This window comes from Podarcis vaucheri, assembly GCF_965113315.1.
Source record: "Podarcis vaucheri genome assembly, chromosome: 10".
NCBI lineage: Eukaryota > Metazoa > Chordata > Lepidosauria > Squamata > Lacertidae > Podarcis > Podarcis vaucheri.
In genome coordinates, this window is record NC_138748.1 from 39,326,688 (window position 1) to 39,343,033 (window position 16,346).

Sequence of the window (16,346 nt, forward strand, 5' to 3'; positions counted from 1 at the left end):
CTCCAGGGCTCCTGTACTCATGGAATAAAACTGCAAAACCCTACATGAGCCTGGACTACAACTTCTTTCAGCCCCAGCCAATATAGTCAATGAACAGGAACAAGCTGTAGTCCAAACCATGTTGCGGACACCAGGTTGGGGAAGCCTAGCCTAGGCAGATTACCCAGACCCTGAGATCACCATCTGAGACCCTTATTTGGGTACGTCCTCCGCAAGAGGTCCAGAGGGTGGCGACATGAGAATGGACCTTTTCTGCAGTGGCTCCCCATTTGTGGGATGCTCTCCCCAAGGAGGTTTGGCTGGTGCCTTCATTAGACACCTTTAGGTGCCAGGCGAAAACGCTCCTCCTTAACCAGGCCTTTGGCTGATGGACATCCAATGCCCTTTTAAATGTATTGTGAAAGGGGAGATTATTGGGTTGTCTTTGTTCTTATTTTTATTATGTAGTTTGTGTTTTTTTAATATTGTAATCTTATGTTGTGAACCACGCTGAGATCTATTGGTATAGGGAGGTGTAGATATTTTAACAAATAACAACACAACAACAACAACAACAAGCTTAGCAAGACTAGAAGCATGTTGCTAAGAAATGAGGTGGCTTCCAATTTGGAAAATCCATTACAGAGCAACAAACATACATACCATAGGAAATAATCTGCAGCAGAACTCAGTGCTTTCTAAAGTGTTAAGCTAGCTATTATTATGTTACAATGGGCTTGATTAACCATTTTATCTCATAATACTTATTATGAGAGCGTTGTGTGATTTCTATCCAAACAAAGAGCATTACATAGGTTCTAAGCGCAAAGCAGAACATATTGTACTGGAAAAATAAATTTGTGGGGGAAACATATACAGAAAAAAATGTTTGAAAAGTGGATTCGTTCATAAAGGAAATTCAGGGTGTGTCTAGATTAAGAAAACCTGTGCTGCCAGTAAACAAAAATTTAAAGGAAATGACTGAAGCTCTGTAATTTCGTGACTAAAAATCTGGGCTGGACAAAACAAATACAAGAATCACCTCAAAATCTTTCACTGACAAAATTGAAATATATAAGCATCATCAACTCCTCTACCTAGAAACAGTTCCTCTGCTTTATAAACAACTACAAGTATGTAATCATAACTAATCATAAAACATATTCAGCAGCAATACACAGTGGTACCTCGGTTTACAAACTTAATCCCTTAACGAAGTCCATTCTTAAACCAAAACCGTTCTTAAACCAAGGCATGCTTTCCCTAATGAGGCCTCCTGCCGGCAGTGCCCTTCCACCGTTTGGATTCCGTTAGCAAACCAGGACACTACTTCTGGTTTATGGAGATCATAAACCGAATTGTTCATAAACAGGACTGTTCTTAAACCGAGGTACCACTGTATATTAAGAAGCAGAGTTATATATTCCAGTTAATTTAAATGAGAAGCGGAAAAGCAAAATTATGTAATTCCTACAAATTAGCAATCTTAAGGGCAACGCAAACATGTGCTGGTCTAGAACGAACCCCAATCATTAATCCACCATCTCGTTAAAGGTTCAGAAACAATTTAAAAACCATGTTTTTTTAATCCTCCAATAAAATAGTAATTGCATGGATTTTAGGCCCAATTAAGTATAGCTACCATAATTCCACATGTATATTCTTCTTATGGTTGCGCTGCTTTGATTCCTTTTTATGCGCTATAGGAACTAAAGAGCAGAGCCATATTGGTCTCCCAAGTTAGAAATAACAACATAGTTTTTCTTTTCCCTTATCAGGTTCTAAATGGGTACTATCATATTCCTTCCATTTTTACTCTCATATTTCTGTTGTTGTTGGGCAATGAAAAGCAATTACAGCACAAATACTCCATTGCACATGAATCATATACTCGGGCAAACTGCACAATGCTCGAAAGTTTGTCATTCATTCATTCATTCATTCATTTATTGCTTGCTTTCTTGCTTTGCTTGCATATCACCTCCTGGCCCTCCTCATTTATTCCCACAATAAACCTGTGAGATTGGTTAGGCTGAGAGGCCGCAACTAGCCCAGTGTGCTTCATGGCAAAGTGGGGATTCGAACCCTGGTCTCTCAGCTCTTAGTCAGACACTCTAACCACCATACCACACTGGCTCGCTAAAGAAGCACAAACACTACAACATAAAGTATAAATGGATCATACTGAAGAAAGAATTCCATATTATCTAATCTTTCTAATAAACACTATAAAACAGTGTATTACAGTACTGGACACTCTTCTTAATACTGTATTTTAAACATGTTAAGTTTTTTTTCTGCTTTAACTTTTATATGCCTGCTGGGACCTTTTCTATGTGTTTTTGTTTTAAACTGTTTTGATTCTTTTCTCTCATTTTTTTTTTACGAAACAGCATTTTATAAATATTTTTCTAAATATAAAAATAAAACAAGGTTCTCAAAATATTTAAAATCTAAGTTTTCTTCTTTGAGGACAGGCTATAGAGCATGTGCTTTACATGCACAGAGTCCCAGAGTCAATCCCTAGCATCTCCATGTAGGCAGAAGAATAAAGCTACAATATTTTCATTATCTAGACATTGGTCATCCCACCTCCTAGCAAAATGTATGCTATACTGGATTTATCGAGGCACATAACATATCTGCAAGGGAAGGTGACAAATGTACACAAGAATCCTTTAGGAGGCCAAAGGAAAGTAGAAGACAGAAGTTCACACCAACAGAGAGAGCTAGGTAGGGGAAGCAGAGGAAACAGGGATCAATTATATGAAAGTTATATGGAGAAGGCATGCAGGTTTTGGAAACTGGAAGGGCTGCTAATGCTATATCTATCAGCACATGGCACAGATCAGTCAAAATCAAAAGCAGACCCAGATATTCTATAAAATGAAGCAGCATCTGTTAAATATAAAGTATGCTCACATGTACTTTTCATTCTATTTAGCGATGTTTACCTGGCCTACTTCTAAGTCAACATATATAGTGTTGCACTGTGAATTAATGACCAAAAATACAATTCACTGTATAATTTTAGAAGTTGAGGTATCTGCTCAGTGAATCCACAAACTCTGTTAATATTCAAGGCTACCATATTTTGAATGAAGGAAAAATAGGCAAACTATTTTCTAAAAATAACACAGCAAATATTTCTTCTGGTTCTCAATGGTTCTTTTATTTTACCCCCTGAGGAATTTTAAATATGAAATGCTCAGGCATGAGCACTGCTTGCTGTTTTTCACAGATGCTTCATATTGTATTTCAGTTACAGGCATGGAAAAACAGACGTGTAACACCAAAGAAATGATCGTGCAGAAGATTATCATGCAGTAACTACCATGAAGTCAGAAATCCAGTACTAGCACACTCAGAAATCAATGGAAATATTTGTGAAAACAAGCAAGAAAGCAATTCAACTGAAGCCATTAACTTTAGCCATCATATTGAAAGCGATATCAGATACTCCAAAGATTCTAATCTGCTTGCTTCTAGAAGAGACATATTAAGTCCCTGATCCTCTGTTCTCTGGATCTTTGCCATCAATTTCAATAAAAGTGATATTCTCCATAGCACCCCTCATACACCATAACCTTTTTCTCATTTCAAGAGAACAGACAAAGATAGCAATCCAAATGAATTACTAGGAAGTAGGCCTCACTGAATAAACATGCTTTGGGTTGTGCTGGAAGATCAGTGAACAATCCACACCCTCATTCCACCTTTTTTACTTATTTTTAACCTAAACAAGTGCAGGACCTGAACTAGTAGTAGTAGAGTTGTGACAGTTATTCAGTTTTCACATTTGGGGTTAAGCACTGTGCTTGCCTTGCTAGACAGCTTGGAATCTTCAGTCTTTCTTAATCATTAATCTGCTTTTGCAGAAGGAGAGAGAGGTTCTTCAGTCATCTAGCCCAAAATCTTTTGCAAGTTTCATACTGCAGCTAAACTGAAATACAGTATGGCAGGGGCCCAGCATGCTGCAGTGAATAGAAGGTGCAGCTTTGACACGCAGAAGGCAAGTTCAGGTTTCTGTTCGGCCAAGAGGTTCAGGTACTAAGCTTGTTACACTCAAGTAATTTTATTATTTAAGTGAACTTGGGGTTGCCTATGGGGTGTATACTCAATGGGGTGTTGCAGCTGGCCAGCCAATCGTAGCTTCCTAATTAGCAAACCCTTATGTTATACTTACCACACTTTTTTAGGTACTGTATACCCCTAAAAAAAAATCTGCTGTGAACAAGTTTATTTTTATCCATATCACTGGGTAGTATCTGTTGCCTTAATAAAATAGGAAGGAAATTCCCATTTTATCATAATATCACCAGTGCAACAGAAATTAAATTTAGAACTGCCCCTTTTAAGACGGCAAACATACCAAGGAACAAAATCAACTCAAAGCTAAGGATTACAACCCATTTAAAAAGCACTTAACTTTCCATTTTAAGGAACAGCAGATCAATCCATTATACATTCATTACAACAGTGGAATGCAATCTATGCATAATTCCAGATATACGCATTCAAATATGCACCAGCATATGTTCACATTCGCATACACATACTCACACTTTCATTTTAGTTTGAGTGCACTACACAAATAAGGAGAAATAATTCTGAATAGAAATATCTGGCTCTAGTTTCTCCCTTACTTTATCCTTAAGGTCTTTAGAACGCTGGCATACAGCTGATATAAACAAGACGCCAACTGAGTTTTAAAGAACTTGAACATTCTCTGCTGCTGCCCAAACTGTTACAATAAAAAGAATAAGCAGGCGCTCAAGGCCAGCCAAAGAGCAGAAAGAAGCTAATCCGTTTCTAAAAACCCTACAGTGTGATGTTTTCTACATAATCTCAAATGGTGATTCATACTAAGTAGGCTCCACTGTTCTTGCAGAACAGGCTATTTTACTCACACTGAATATGTGACATTACAGATCCTGGAGAGGAAGGGGGGGATTGCTGGCTAGAGTGAGGTCACCGAGGTTCAGGGTCAGTAAGTGTTTCGTATATCCTGTCATTTAAAAAGCGCTCCGGGACAGAAGTGGGAGGAGACCGAGAGAAAGGGGGGAAAGGGCGAGGAACCCGAGGAATGTTAAGAGAATGACAGAATGTGCCACTGCTGCAGGAGATCCTTCGTATATAGAGCAATGGTCAGGAAACAAACACCGCGACCATCCTGAGAGTTGGATCTCAGGAAATGCACAATATCAGGGCATCCATCCCATTTTGTTCACGGGGCCTAAGCTAAGGGGGCAGACTATTAAAAAACAACAACCCCAGACCTTTTCCCTCCTCCTTTTCCAGCGGCCTCCCCGCCGCCGCCCCCCCCCCCGCAACACTCACAAAGAAGAGAGCAATGCTTAATCCTTCCGTGTCGTGATAACCCCCTCTTGCCTTTATCTGCACAGCTTTTCACAGCTGACACCGACACCAGAAAAGCCGTGCGCCAGCAAAAGCCACCAAGCCCCCTCTGGGGGAGTCCTTGACAGATAAGATGCGCAGCCCGGAAATGCAGGAGAACCCGGGATCGGGTGGGTGGGAGAATCCGAACCCTGAAATCCCTCCTGGGGAGATCCGAGCGCACGGGAGGCGACCCCAAAACATCGCCACCACGTCCCATCCCTCCCACGCAGTCGCAGTCCGGACTTTATCCCTCTCTCCCTGTCCATCCTGGAGCGGGTGGAGGGAAAGAGGCAGAAAGTCACAGATCCCAAGTCCCCCTTCCGCATCTAGACGTAGGTGTTTTGGATCTGATGAGAGAGAGTCGAGGGATCTGGGGGGGGGGGGACGGGCTTGCTCTTCCCCACCAGGCGGGCTTCCCTCCCCTTCCCCCGACCGAGATCTGCTCACCCCATCGCCCCACACCTCCGCGGCGCCTCCCCACCCCGCTGATCTCCCCGCCAGGCCCTTGGCCCGCGCGCACCGGAGACAATGAGGAGCGCCCCCAACTCACCAGAAGCAGCAGCAGCAGCGGGTCTCTGCCGCTCCGGGACTTGGGGGCGGCTCTCGCTCTGCCCTCGGCTCCCTCCTTCTGGGCACGCTGCAGCCGCCGCCTCCTTCTCGGTAGCCGAGCCCCCCGCCCACCAGTGCCGCCGCCGCCTAGGAGCCGCTTCCTGTTCGCTGCGCTGCCTGGTGCCGCGGGAGGGCCTCCGCGGGCGCCTTCCCTTCCCGGCGCAGGAGAGTCACGGCATCCCGCCAGCCAACATGGCTGCTCCCCGGGGGTTCGCTCCTCACGGCCGCCGCCGCCGCGCTACTTCCTTTGCTGCGCCGCGGTGCGACTCCGGATGCTGCTGGGCCGACTCCGCTCGCCAAATGGGGAGCGAGCGCGACCGAGGCAGCAGCAGCAGCAGAGAGCTCTGACGAGAGCGAGCAGCAGCACAGACCGGAGCCAGCGCGACAGCTAGCGGCCGGCGAGGGAGCTGCAGGCGCGGCCTCCCTCAGTGCTCCGCGTCGCCCAAGCCTGCCCGACTCCAAGGCGCGCGTGGAGCAGCGGCGGGAGGAGCGGCGAGGGTGCGCCGCTCTCCGCTCGCCTCTCTCCTCGGGACTGTTAACGCGAGCGCGGAGGGAAGGCGCTTCCTCGCTGCGCTGCCCTCTCCGTTGCTAGGGCTGAGGCATTCAGGTTGCGCTCCTGCTGCCGTGTTTTATTTATTCTTAAACCTTATGTGCCAACGGTGCTTATTTACCATCAGGCTTCTTACCTGTCCCGGGCGGGAGGGGGGGGAATAGCTGCTCCTTCCTTCTTTTTTTTTCTTCTTTCCTATTTTGTTGCTGAGAATAATCTGGGGTTCTAAATTTTTATTTTTGCATTATGCATATTAAGTGCCCACCGCCCTGACACAAATGTTTTTCTGTATTGGTTTTCTAGTTCAGGATGCGGTAGAAATGGGTATGTTTTTAATACACACACAAATCCAAAATCTCTTAGCTCACATTCCTGCACGGCCTGGGTTTTGTAGCAACACAGCCTTGGCAGAAGAACATAGATCCAAGGCTCGGGTTTTCCGCAATGTAGGATCACTGTCAAAGATCCTGGGCTTTGGGGCGTCATCATTGCACAAACACAGGGATCCAAGGCATAACTAGGCACTGTTTTTACATAAAGGCACTCAAATGCGCTGTCATTCACATCCTTCATGGAGTACGCCATGAAAATCACGTCGCTGGGTGGTCATGGTGGGGCAGAAACATGGATCAGAAGCATCTCTCATCACTGATTCTCATGATTTCTACAGGAAGTTCCTCCAAACCATGCCATGAGAGTACCAACAACAGCTGCATCACACTGTGGTGTTGCCACAGTGCGAAAATGGAGCAAGGTAGCTCCACCACCACCACAACGCTACAAAAACGATTAGAACTCTACTCAGATTTTACTTATTTCAAATACTTTTATACTCCTTTTCTGTGAAACACCATGACAGTGTACAATAGATTAAAAACAGTAAAAACATTTTAAAAAACACCATGCAAAAACATAACAAACAAGATCTTTAAAATGTCAAATTTTAAAAGCTGTGTCTTGACACCTTTTCCAAAAGCAAAAAGAGTGGAGACCAATTGTAGCTCCAGAGGAAGCATACTCCACAATTTGAGAGCAACATGGGAGAAAGACCACTCATGCACACTTATGCTTCTCAGTGTGGGTGGGTATCCTCAAAAAGGCCTCCTGCAGATCTTAATAACGGGATAGGAAAATAATGGATAGGCCACCCCTTAGATAACCAGGTCCTAATCTGTTTAGGGCTATAGAGGTTATAAACAATACATTGAATTAAGCCTGGAAAACAATTGGCAACCAGTACAGTTTCTTTCAATATCAGAGTACCAGGCACCAGTTAGACAGTGCCTAGTTGTTGCTTCTGGCACCAGTTGAAGTTTCCAGATGTTCTTCAAGGGTAACTTCACACAGACCATAGCATGTTACAATAGTCTAAATGTAAAGTGACCAAGGCATGGATACCTGTTGCAAAATAAGACTGACTCAGGAAAAGTAGCAGCTGGTGCACTTAACATAATTGTGCAAATGCACTCGTTGCCACCGCTCAGCTGAGAATTCAGGGTGAAGCAGCACACATGAACTATGAACATGCTCTTAAAGTGATAGTGCAGTCTCTTCCAGAACAGGTTGCATTTCAATCTCTGAATCTGATTTTCTGGTTACCAACAGCACCTCTGTCTTAAATTTAATCACTGTAATCTAGCCCATTATCAAACCAAGGCAGTGTTCATGGGCATAGCCAGGATTTTTGTTGGGGGGCAGGACTTTTGTTGGGGGGGCAGAACCGATGTGATTGGTCAGTTAGTTAAGTATTTCTACTGTTTTACTTGATCTAGGGGGCAGCTGGGCCCCCTGGTTACACCCATAGCAGCATTCAATGGTACTGATTGCTTCCTTGGTATTTGATGACAAGAAGCAGCAGAAATGAGCCCTATCAGCATGTTGGTGGCATTTTCACATTTTTTAAAGTCACAAAACAATGTGTGTGGGGGGTGTTACCTGAGAGATTGGATTTCTCCAGCTTTTACAACAGGTCAGCGATATGAGGCACTAGAATAAAATTGGCACCTAGAGGGATTCCATTTGTATCCAGTTGCCAATTCAGAAGAAAAATAGGAGCATAGCATCTGTAGCAAGACTAACCACAGAATATCACTTGCCTGTGGAGCTGCAACAACACACATTCCTTTTTGAAAATGTCCCAGTAGCATAACTAATTGCACAGAAGCAATTTTATTTGGATGGAACTGCAATTCATTCAGGATTTCTCTGACCTCTAGGAGTTTGTCAAGATCTTGAAGGATTAGGACATCAAATAATTGGGGGGGGGGAGACTATCCTGCACTTGTATCCCTTTGCACTTTGACCTGCCTTTCTGCAGCATTTATATTTGTGCTGTCATCTAGCCTCTTTCTCTGTGTTTATTTTGGAGGTTTGAATGAGAAGCATAGTCTCAAACTTCTCAACACTTTATTTACTACCATTTCACAAACCTACCTCCCCACCCTCACTTTGTATTCACAGCAACACTATGGTAAGGTCAGGGAGTTCAGATAAACATCTGAAATTAGGAAGTCTCTAATTTGCCAGTTTCAGTTTCAGTTTCTCTGCTTCTTATTCTTCCAACGAGTCTGCCTTGACTTTTTTAAACAAAATGTCTGCGCAAAAGTGTATGTATTTTCACGTGTATTTCTTCAAGGATATGCATTTTTGTGTGCCATTTTTTCCTAATATAATGCTTTTAAAACATTTTAATGCTTCAAACAGTACTTCAAACAAATAGTTCATTACTAAAATCATAGACCTATTACAGTAATTTTCAAAACAGAAATTAACTTTTTAATAGCAAAACACTTGGGCTTCCACCTTCTTCTGCTGAAGTTAGGCCCTTCCCCTTCATATAGGCAGTTGTATACACATTTTTCACATTTTTTGGTTGGAGTATGGCATCACAAAGTTCATAGAAGTGCTACTTTTGAAGGAGAGCTGCATTTTTGTTCAGCAAATATGGATTAAGTAGGTTCACATTAACATACAAACCAAATAAAATTATCCTTCCTATCCGAAATGCAATTCCTAAAATACCTACATCCCGGTCATTGGCACCAGTTGAACTGAATGGGGAACTTGGAACACTGCCTTGTCTGCAAGACAAATAATGTTTTTTGTTGCTTGTGTGCTCTTTCCTTTTATTTTATTGGCTAAAGTTCAGTGCTCCTAACACAGTGCCTTTCATTAGAATGTATTCTGAAGCATTTACAAGGGATAGTAAATGCCTGCAAGGCAGTGTGTCTCAGACTTCTAAAGGAAAGGATGAGGAACAGTTTTGTATGTCTCATTGGTGCTAGACTTACATAGAGTCTAAGCTCATGTTCTGTTGTTGGTCAGTTTGGAAGAGGGTGACTTCCAATAAATCTACATTTTCTGCTTAACAGTATTAAACTAGTAATATCCATATGTCAGACTCACACCATTTGTTAATGTCTGAAGTTGGCAATAACATTTTGTCGCTTTCTCGTCTCTTTCTCAAGAGCTTTGTGATTTTATTTCTTCTTTAACTTAGCTAAAAACATTCACCAAAAATTGTTAAATGCATTCCCATAAATGCATTGCTTAAATGAAAACAGTCATTAGATGCATTAGCAAAATAAACTAAACTGTTTTATAACATATTTAGGGTGCTTTCCTGAATATCGTCTTTTACATTTCTTTCTGCTGCTTCTACGTATTTGCAGTGTTCAATTATTTTCTCCTGTAGTTACTGTATAGAGTTCAATACCAAATTAATGGCATCTATTTTCCTTTGGTTTGCAGGTGATGCTCTTGTCTGCTGGGAGGAAAAAGTCATGGTTGTGCTCCCCCCAACCCTGGTTTCTAGGACAGAAACTTCCACTCAGACCCCTTTACCGGGGTACCCCGAGATATTGCACCTGCTCGAGGGTGGACGTGATACACCAACTCACACCACCCTCAGAAACTAGACTAAGGGTTCAGCCCAATGCAGCCCGCTTAAATATACCAGCAGTTGATCAGAGTGAAGACTTCCTCACTCTGGTCTGCTGCTGAAGCTCCTTGCCCTCCATGGCCTCTATTGGCCAATACAAATTTAAAATATTGGCTGGCTAGGGTTGCCATATTTCAAAAGTGAAAATCCGGACACAAAAGTTGTTGAGCTTTTATTTTGGAGGCCAAAATATAGACTTCCAACATGGGTTGCCATATGTCCAGATTTTCAGCGATTTCTGCCTTGACACTGTTTTTGTTCGCCATATTCCCAATGCATGGCAGCTCTAACCAAGGCCAAAACCAACAGCCATCTGCAAGGAGGAGGGGGCCTCTGCACCAAGCCGCAACTGTCGCCCACCCCCAATTCTGGGTAAGCAACCCATAAGCCATCTCAGCATAATCTCCCTCCTGATTGCCGTGCTGGAGAGGTCTACGGGCGATCGAAGTCCCGGCTGAGGACGCTGGGACCGGGGGCAAAATGGCAGGGTGGGAGCAGAAATGAGAGTCCAGAAGCCAGGGGTCTGAGGGTCAGGAAGCAGGGAGTCACGAAGTCAAGGGTTCAAGGGTCGAGAAGGAAGGAGTCACGAAATCAAGGGTCTGAGGGTCGAGAAACAAGAAGCCAAATGCAGCAAGGCAGGAAACGAGTTGCTGTGGCAAAGAGCCAAAGGGAAATGCTGACCTTATATCCCTTCCCGTCTCTTGCCACCAGGTGCTGTGAGTTACAAAGCGGCCTCACCTGTGCAGCTGTGCCTTGCCTCTCCAGAACAAACTTAGGAAGGCCCCAGTCCTGCGAAGCCCTACTGGTCACAGGGCCTGGCTCCTGCACGCACGCCTGACAGGAGACCACATATATATATACAACACTGAAATCCTTTGAGGAAGTGTGGGATGAAAATGTAATGAGAAGGTAAGTAAACAATGTTACGTGTTGCTGTGAAACAGGCTGCCAAAACCTGCCAGAGCATTCACTGCCAAGGAGACACCTGGCAGAGCTGAGATTGCCCAGGGAGTGTAAAACCTATGTCTCTGGGTGGCTGTATCCTGTTCCGACTTGCCACACGGTCCCTATGACAGTGGGTCAGGTGACAAGTCAAGGCAGGTTGTAGCCATGCAGAGATACTTGCGTGTGAGTGGGGTTCTGATCCTGGAGGAGAGGGCAGGAAGGAAAGGGGAGAGAGGGAGGAAGAGAGAAATGGTGAGAGGTGGAAAGGGTGGAAGTGGAATGGGGAAGAGAAGGAGCCCAGAGACTGATGGCTAAGGAGCTGAGTTGCTTGACTGTGTGTGCGCACACCATACCTTTAAAGCACGTTACCCACCACTACCACTAAGAATCCTGGAAACTGTACAGTAATTTGTTATGGGTGATGGGAATTTTACCTTTGTGGTGGGTAAACTTTAGTGCCCATTCTTTGTGCAGGGGTGGGGATGTGCTTTAAATATATGGCGTATATGCAGTGACCGGAATAGGACAAGGTTGGAGCCCTGAGGTCTAGTGGAGGCAACAGCAAAAAGAGAGTAAGATATAGGACACTAGACTGTCAGGAGTTACTGTAGCAGCCTTGCAACAAATACTTACTGCCAGAAAGCACTGAAGCCTACTTGTGCTGCTTCTTCATGCTTATTTATGATGAAGAGGTAGCCTCCATCCCTGAGGGTCCTACAGTCCCATGTTTATTTATGGTTTTGAACATGCATCTCTGCTCTTCACTTCCTGTGGTTCAGAACATTTTTTAAATTACATTGTTGTCTCACTCATAACCACAAGCGTACATTTATAAACCATTTATGGTAGGTGGTTTATAAATGTTTTAAAATAAATAAAATTCATTATGACTTTCTATTAATATGCTTTTGAGTCTTCTGAATAATTTTCAGTTTGCATATTATACACACAGAGAACACACAGAGAATTTGGAACAATATATGGGAAAATGCTAAATGCATAATGCCAAGTCGAGAAAATAAAGGAAGAAAGTACAGTAATAAATAAGGATAGGAACAAAATATTTCGAAGTCTTTATTAGCCTGTGTCTCAGGACAGATAAATAAATAAATAGGGAAGTTACAGTGAACCAGGCAGAGGGCCTTCTCGGTAGTGGCACCCATCCTGTGGAATGCCCTCCCACCAGATGTCAAAGAGAAAAACAACTACCAGACTTTTAGAAGATATCTGAAGGCAGCCCTGTTTACGGAAGTTTTTAATGTTTAATAGACTATTGTATTTTAATATTCTGTTGGAAGCCCCCCAGAGTGGCTGGGGAAACCCAGCCAGATGGATGGGTGGGGTATAAAATAAATAATAATAATAATAATAATAATAATATAAATAAAACATCCTTGACACGGATACCACCACATCGGAATTTTTAATATTTTTCTGTCTTGACATTCATTTACATTTCAGCTAGTTGTTCTTTCCTCAAATGGTAGTTGTTCAATATGCCTGCTACTGTTGCAGGCAAATTCTCTATAGAAACAGCTGTATCTTAGTAACATGCCAAGAATAGATTGAAGGAGGTGTGTGATGGAATGCATCAGTACATACAATAATTTTAAACCCAAGTTTAAATAGCAGATATGAAATATTAGTTGTGGCTTCCATCGATAAACGTAGGCTGCAAATGGTCAGAGGCATCCTTCCTTCCTTTCAATTGTATCTTATACATATAGCCCAGCAGCTTTTGTCAACCTGGTGCTCTCACTGTTTAGAATGACAACTCACACCAACTTTTATTTAGATGTGCAGCATAAAACATTATAACCAAAAACCACTTCAACTTGTCTATTATTTTTCTTCTGTGCTCAGAACAAAAATGTAGTACTTTGTCTGATGGAAGCTCTTTGCTTTTAATAGTTTTTTTGATAATGATGGGGAGTAATTTAGTGGGTGCAGATTTACCTATCACTATATAGTTGGAAAAGCTACACCTGTAGAATTTTGTGCTTGTCATAGCAGACAAAGATGCAGAGCCTTTGTCTGAAAATATTGTGCCAGCTCTATTTTGGTTTAACTCAATTAAATTATTTATTACACATGAATATTCATGGACGTTAATTATTTTGCAAATCATAAACCAATGTAACTTGGGGGGGGGGAGAACCCACCAAAGATTATCTGGCCCGAAAGCAGAACCACACACTCATTATGGACTTTTGTTGTGGCTTTCAAACACAACATTATTTTTTAATTAATGTAAACAACAAGGACTATCATCTCATGACAATTTGGGACAGCATTATTTGGATCTGAATTGCATCTTTACTGTCTTGCAGTCATTTCATTCTTCCCAAGTTCTGGTTGCGTAACTGTACTGTTGGATTATGCAGTAGAAAGGTGAAATCAGAAAAAAAGGAGGAGGAATATAGGAGGAAAGTCAGTGAGAACAAGAGGAAGGAGTAGCAGCACAAAGTAGTATACAGTGCTGCGCATCAGTGGGAGCAGAAGTCCAAGAAATGAGTACCTGTATTAAGGGAACGTTTTTCTATAATATTGTATTTTTGATTTTCCCAATAACAACAATTTTTCTCATATATACATATCTCATCCAAATTTACATTGATTGATTTTTAAGGCTTCAGAATCAGGAACTCATGGAAGTGGGAGCTGTTTTCCTCTCTGCTACACATCCAGTCTCCTTAAATGTTCGTTTGTAGCTAGTACTGTACAATATGTGCCCTTCTGTCTGTTTTTGAAGCTGTTGCCAGCATGTAAAAACACAGAGAGCCTGGTCCTTCCAATGCTGGTTGCTTATTAAAAGAGCAATGATAGGTTGAACTGATTAGTACACAAACAAACAAAAAGTTTGGTGTACTTTCTATAACGTCAGCTTTCTTATGCAATCATTAACTGACTCCTCAATCCTTGCTGACAACCAGGACAACATTCCCAGACACTGACATGCAAGATGGCACATAGGCACGGACTGTTTGAATTTGCCCCCTTATTCCCACTGCAGAATTGGCTGGATGGTTGCTCTTAGTTTTGGTCCAACAACATCCAGGAAGCCTATGCGGAAGTCTCTAAATGTTAGCTTTGATGAATGCAGGAAAAGAGCAATCAATAAATGGGCCCCAATGTTAATATAATTTATTGTGGCGTACAAAATCCTAGCTGAGTAAAAGATTTACCGTATTTTTCACTCTATAAGACACACCAGACCACAAGACGCATCTAGTTTTTGGAGGAGGAAAACAAGAAAAAAATATTCTGAATCTCAGAAGCCAGAACAGCCAGAGGGATCGCTGCGCAGTGTAAGCATCAATCCCTCTTGCTGTTCTGGCTTCTGTGATAGCTGCGCAGCCTGCATTTGCTCCATAAGACGCACAAATTTCCCCTTACTTTTTAGGAGGGGAAAAGTGAGTCTTATAAAGCAAAAAATTTGATAGTTTATTATTAATAGGATAGCCAGAAAAAACTAACCCAGCTATTGTGGTCAAGGGATCTTCATGTAGGAAAGCATCCGGGATGAGTATACATTTAGGAATCCATGATGAATTTAGAGAATCAGAGTGGGCATGTAAATCTACCAAAACTGCAGAGGGGAAAAAAAAAAAGTGTTCCAACACTGGGCCTATTGTAGGCATGGATTGACTGTGCCAAGCTGGCTCGGAGCTGGCTATAAGACAGAACTTTCTCCTCTGCCTTTTTCTTTTTTCTTAACCCTTATCATCCAGGCTACAGCTTTTCCTTTATACAAGGTTTGTCCTGTCCATATGCCCTGAGCTCTAGAGACTGATGAGCCAATTAGAGAAGCTGGTTAGTCCCCGCCTGGCTGTATGTAACCCTTTGCTCCCCCAGGGAAAGGTTCCTTTTCTCACAAGCAACCTTTTGGGAACACAGAGAGAGAGTCAGAATTAATATACTGGAGCAGTATAAAGCACTTAGCAACAGAAAGTGTGTGGGATGCGGTGACAGCAGTATGTGTGTTGCAACCTAGTGACATTAAGAAAACTGCGTGGAAAATAAAAGCTTTAATTTGCTTTTACTGAGTCCGTCCCCTCCCCTCATTTCTCCCCATTTTTGTCCTTGGAGCTGTGATGATATGTTGGACAGCAAAAGGCCACTTAGATTTGACATTTAAAAATCATGTAGGCTACATGCACGTCATACATTTATTTCAGTCAGAACTCACCAGAACGCAATTCCTGCATCTCTCAGGTGGGCACCATTGCCATTATAAGAGAACAAGGGAGGTGTTCATGGTGATTTCTGGCACCTCTTCTTCTAGAAAAATAGCACTGCATTTAAAGCACATTTCCCCTGCCAAGGAATCCTGGGAACTGTAGCTTAGCCCTAACAATTTCAAGCACTCTTAACCAACTACAGTCATACCTTGGGTTGAAGTTGCTTCAGGTTGAGCGCTTTCGGGTTGTGCTCCGCGGCGACCTGGAAGAAACAGAATGCGTTACTTCTGGGTTTTGCCGCTCACGCATGCACAGATGGTAAAAATGACATCACGTGCATGCGCAGGAGCGGCGAATCATGACCCGCGGACGTGGGTTGCATTCGCTTCTGGATGCGAACAGGGCTCTGGAACGGATCCCATTCGTATCCAGAGGTACCACTGTACAGGTCTCATCATTCTTTGCAGGGAGGAATGTACTTTAAAACTATGGTGTGTATACAGCCCTAGTCTCTTTGGTCTGCAAGGATATGCTGGAAAAGGATATGCTGGCACTTACCTTGCTGAGACTCTTAATTTAGAATCAAGACTTTATTTAAGATAGTAGCCTCGGAATCATGTTTAAGTGCTAACACCCAGCTCTGAAACATACAAAGTATCACTTCAGAACAGAGTTCATTTGAGTTTGAGCATGTGCAGAGTACCTTTCCCTCATTGATTAGCAACTACCACCAGCATCTGAG

At 42.8% G+C, this 16,346-nt stretch overlaps 1 protein-coding gene and 1 long non-coding RNA gene across 2 annotated transcripts in view; one reads left to right on the forward strand and one right to left on the reverse strand.

Moving 5' to 3' along the window:
• The window catches only part of CDK17 (cyclin dependent kinase 17), a 71,159-nt gene extending 64,827 nt beyond the window's left edge, over nucleotides 1-6,332 (reverse strand). The window contains exon 1 of the mRNA XM_082240788.1: nucleotides 5,930-6,332. The gene's annotated coding sequence lies outside the window, so the exon portion shown is untranslated. The remainder of the gene's footprint in view (nucleotides 1-5,929) is intronic.
• A 3,754-nt stretch (nucleotides 6,333-10,086) lies between these two features.
• LOC309541538 lies at nucleotides 10,087-14,486 on the forward strand. The gene is made up of 3 exons (XR_014223807.1): nucleotides 10,087-10,420; nucleotides 11,190-11,387; nucleotides 14,308-14,486. It is a non-coding gene; the product is annotated as an uncharacterized lncRNA (long non-coding RNA).
• The last annotated feature ends 1,860 nt before the right edge of the window (nucleotides 14,487-16,346 follow it).